Source organism: Penaeus vannamei, chromosome 10 (assembly GCF_042767895.1).
Source record: "Penaeus vannamei isolate JL-2024 chromosome 10, ASM4276789v1, whole genome shotgun sequence".
Lineage (NCBI taxonomy): Eukaryota > Metazoa > Arthropoda > Malacostraca > Decapoda > Penaeidae > Penaeus > Penaeus vannamei.
Genome location: NC_091558.1, coordinates 20,109,682 through 20,114,681, shown reverse-complemented (window position 1 = coordinate 20,114,681; position 5,000 = coordinate 20,109,682).

Below are 5,000 nucleotides of genomic sequence, written 5' to 3'. Positions count from 1 at the left end.
CAAAATGGGAATAAATCCTCATAAAATCTACGGTTAGATGTTGCCATATTTCAGTACGTCCCATTTTTCAATAGACAGCTTTGTGTGTAGGTATATAAGTATACATGCGTGTATGTGTATGTGTGCGTGTGTGGATAAAAAAATTAGATATAAGAACAAATCTAAATGTCCATGTGATATATGATACAGGCACATATTCACATTATTGACTGAATAATAATGACGTGGATTTTTTTTTTTCTTTTCTTTTCTTTTCTTTTTTTAAGAAAATACGGAAAGGAGTATCATATTGCTCTTCGGAAACAAAGAAAAAAAATCAAGCCTAAGTCCCGTAAAATAAGATAATGGAAGAGAAGAGAAACATTATAACGTACAGATCTTCTAGGTCTACTGAACATAGCGCATGAATAAATAACAACTACCAGCTCGTTCAAAGACTTAGAGGGAGTTAAGAACAAGGGGAGCATTGCCTTACTGATCTTCGAAATAATTAAGCTGATAACAAACTTACGTAATTGTTAGGAAAAATGGCTTCAACCCAACTGACAGGTAATTTGCCGACATAATGATTTTAGCAACAATTAGGGTGCCTAGTTGACTGTTTTCTTTGTCTCCTTGGGGTTTGGGAGAGGGAGGTGGATGGAGGGGGAGAGAGAGAGAGAGAGAGAGAGAGAGAAGAAACGAGAAAAGTGAGAGGAAGGAGAAGAGTGAGAGAGAGAGGGGGGGTGGATATAGAGAGAGAGGGGGAGAGAAAGAAAGGGAGGCGGATGGAAGGAGGGAGGGAGAGAGAGAAGGAACGAGAAGAGGGAGGGAGAGAAAGAGGAAGTCAGAGTAAGATATGGCAGAGAAAGAGTAAGAATGAGAGTGTGAGATTTAGATACTAAGCATTTGAGAGAAAGAGAGATAGAGAGAATGGAAGAGGGAGAGAAAAAGAAAGAGAGAATGAAAGAAGAAGAGAGAGGAAAGATATATAAACAAATTGAAATCAATTCTGAAGAAAAAGAAATTGTGGGCCTCATTTTCATCTATTTCCTCCTTTATCTGTTCCTCTTTCGCTTTGTTTTTTTTCCTCTATCTACTTTTATCTCTCTTCTTTTTCTATAATCTCTCTCTCTTTCTTTCCTTCTTTCTTTCTATTTATATATACGCATGAATGCATTCGTATATGTGGGCCTACATGTGTGTGCATGTTTATGTGTGTGCTTGTATGTATGTCCGTTTGCGTCCGTACGTATTTATATGTATGTGTATGTATGTATGTATATGTGTATGTATGTATATGTGTATGTATGTGCGGATTTGTATTTATGTGTACGTCTGTGCCTGTGTGTGTCATTGCGTGTGTGTGTGTATGCAAAAGTTACAACATCATGCACAGGCGCGCACAGAACCTGTCTTTCTCGTGTTGAAAGCCATCCCCTCGCCGCCCCTGTGCAACTGTCACGCAACATCAACACGCTATGTGCTCTCGCCTGATTTTCGGAGGTCATGGTCGACGCCAGGAGAGGTCGCTGTCGAAAAAAGGTCACTGCCAGAGAGTACTTAATTTTTTTTTTTTTTTTTTTTTTTGGGGGGGGGGGGGGGGAACTGAAAGCCTGGGGAGGAATTTTTTCTCTCTTTCTCTTTCTCTCCTCTCTCCCTCTCTCTCTCTCTCTCTCTCTCTCTCTGTGTCTCTCTCTCTCTCTCTCTCTCTCTCTCTCTCTCTCTCTCTCTCTCTCTCTCTCTCTTTCTCTCTCTCTCCCTCCCTTCCTCTCCCTCTCTCCTCCCCTCCCTCCCTCCCTCCCCCTCCCTCCCTCCCTCCCTCCCTCCCTCTCTCACTCTCCTCACTCTCTTCCTCTCCCTCCCCCTCCCCTCTCACTCTTTTCCGCTCCCTCTCCCCTTCCCCTCTCTCTCTCTCACTCTCTTCACTCTCCCTCTCCCTCTCCCTCCCTCTCTTCCTCCTCCTCTTCTCCCCCTCCTTTCACTCTCCTTCACTCTCACTCTCTTCCTCTCCCTCTCCCTCTCCCTCCCTCTCTTCCTCCCCCTCCCTCTTTCACTCTCTTCCTCTCTCTCTCTCTCTCTCTCTCTCACTCTCTCTCTTAGATATGAGGCATGTTTCGAGCGTGTGTGTGTATGTGTGTGTTTGGGTGTTATGCATATTGAAATTACCAGCAGCGTTTATGTTTGTGCAAAGTGTATATTAGATTATGCGAATATGATGGATGTTTATGAGTTATGCAGATTAGATGTGGGAGTATGATGCACGATCATTCATTATTGATGACGGTCGTTTGTGATGATTATGGATTCTGTTTATTGTTCTTTTGATTAGCATTTTATCTGTCTATCTGTCGATCTTTCTCTCTCTCTTTCTATATGTCTTTCGCTATCTCTCTCTCTCTCTCTTTCTTTCTCTCTTGCTCTCTTTATCCCTCTTTTCCCCCCCTTTCATTTCTCTCTTTCCCTCCCTCTTCCTCCTCCTTTCGTCTCCCCACCCCGTTCTCTCTTCCCTTATCGGACTCCGAAATAATAAAAATAAAAATAGATAAAAAAAAGAACAAGGATTATCTACCTCATTAATCACAGGAGGTTCTCGAATATCAACAGTCGATTTTTTTTTATTTATTATTATTTTTTTTTTTTTGCATATTCATTTGACGGACAACTTGCAAAGGCACGTGATCAATAAGCAAATATTCCGATGAGTTATTTTGGACCCGAATAAAAGACTTTCTCCCAAGATGGCTGCCGCCCTTCGTGTGAGAGACTGGAGGGAAAATAATGGTTTGTTGCCTTCTCCTCTTTCGTGTTGGTTTGTAGCACATACACGTACGAACATACACCTACGCATGCACATACACACGCATACACATGTGAATACAGATGCGCATACATTTTTGCACATACAAGTACACATACGTAAATACATACGCATACACATGCATATACATATACATATGTATACACACACAAAACAAACAGACACATACCTCAAATAGACTAATAGACAGACAGATAGGTAGACAGACAAATATACACAAAGATAGGCAGACAAATAGATAGACAAGCACAGACAAGTAGACAGACTAATACGTAGATAGACAAATAGGCACAGACAGGCAGACGAATACTAGATAGACAATTAGACAGAGATGGACAGACAAATAAGAGATAGCTAGACAATCGATAGATAGACAAATAGACACAGATACAGAGGCAACTAGATAGATAGACGATCGATAGATAGACAAATAGACACAGATGGACAGACAAATAAGAGATAGATAGACAATCGATAGATAGACAAATAGACACAGATGGACAGACAAATAAGAGATAGCTAGACAATCGATAGATAGACAAATAGACGCAGATACACAGGCAACTAGATAGATAGACAGTCGATAGATAGACAAATAGACGCAGATACACAGGCAACTAGATAGATAGACAATCGATAGATAGACAAATAGACGCAGATACACAGGCAACTAGATAGATAGACAATCGATAGATAGACAAATAGACGCAGATACACAGGCAACTAGATAGATAGACAATCGATAGATAGACAAATAGACGCAGATACACAGGCAACTAGATAGATAGACAATCGATAGATAGACAAATAGACGCAGATACACAGGCAACTAGATAGATAGACAATCGATAGATAGACAAATAGACACAGATACACAGGCAACTAGATGGATAAACAAAAAGACACAGAAAAAAAAATCCAAAAGATAAAAATTAAGCTTAGTGAGCCCAGTCTATCGTGATGCTGCTGAAGTTAACAACAAGGTCACACACGCACGGAGTTGACACGAAGAAGAGGTAAAGAAAAAGAGAGAGAACGGTGGAAGGTGGGGAATGGGAGAGAGAGAGAGACGAAGACAAGGAAAGGGAGGAAGAGAGAGAGAGAGAGAGACAGAACGAAACAAGAAGATAGAGAGAGAGAAAGAAAAAAAAAAAAAGACAAGGAGAGAGATAACGGAGCAAGAAGAGAGAGTGAACGAAACAAGAAGAGAGAGGAAAATGGAGAACGAAACAAAAAGAAAAAGAAAACGAGAAAGAAAGACAAAAGACGAAGAAGAAGAAAATATCCTGAGAGACAGAATAGAAGGTAGGAGGTCGTGTTGGGAGGGGGAGGGGGTAAGGGGAAGGGGGGAGGGATGAACTGTCACGTTGGCTCTGTCCGAATCCTCGCATCACGACTCCCAATTGGCTTCTAACCTTTTACACTTCGACGGGAAGGGGACGCAATCGCAGGCGGGGGTGGGGGTAGAGGGGTCGGGGGGGAGGGTGTCTCTCTGGGTGTAAACAAAGGTTTCCCTTCGGCGGAAAACCCGAGAAAGGCCCCTTGATATTTCTTCGGGTTTCGCTCGGCCTGGTGTGCGTGTGTGTGTGTGTGGGCGTGCGTGTGTGTGTGGGCGTGCATGTGTGTGTATGGTGCGTGTGTGTGGACGTGTGTGGGTGTGTGTGTCTGGTCGTATCATATTTTGTCTTTAGCTATACTTTTCTTTCTCTGTTTCCTCTCTCTCTCTCTTTCTTTGTTCATTATATTTATATCTATTCTTTTTTCTTTCTTTCTCCTTTTCTGATGTTCTCTCTCTCTCTCTCTCTCTCTCTCTCTCTCTCTCTCTCTCTCTCTCTCTCTCTCTCTCTCTCTCTCTCTCTCTCTCTCTCTCTCTCTCTCTCTCTGTGTCAGTATATTTTCGTATACATTTTGTGGAATCTCAGCAAAATTGTATTTGTGGTTGCAACATTTGTAGAATAAATGCTTCTTTTCTTGCAACCACAAAATCTTTTCCTTCATGTTTCTCCAGTCACGGTTTTGCGAGAGAGAGAGATAGAGAGAGAGAGAGAGAGAGAGAGAGAGAGAGAGAGAGAGAGAGAGAGAGAGGAGTGAGATAAAGAGAAAGAAAGAAAAAGTTCTTTCAAAGTTCGAAATAAGCTAATTACAACGTATGTAAAATGCGACATAACTCTGATACGAAAAAAATAAGTAGGCATTTCGG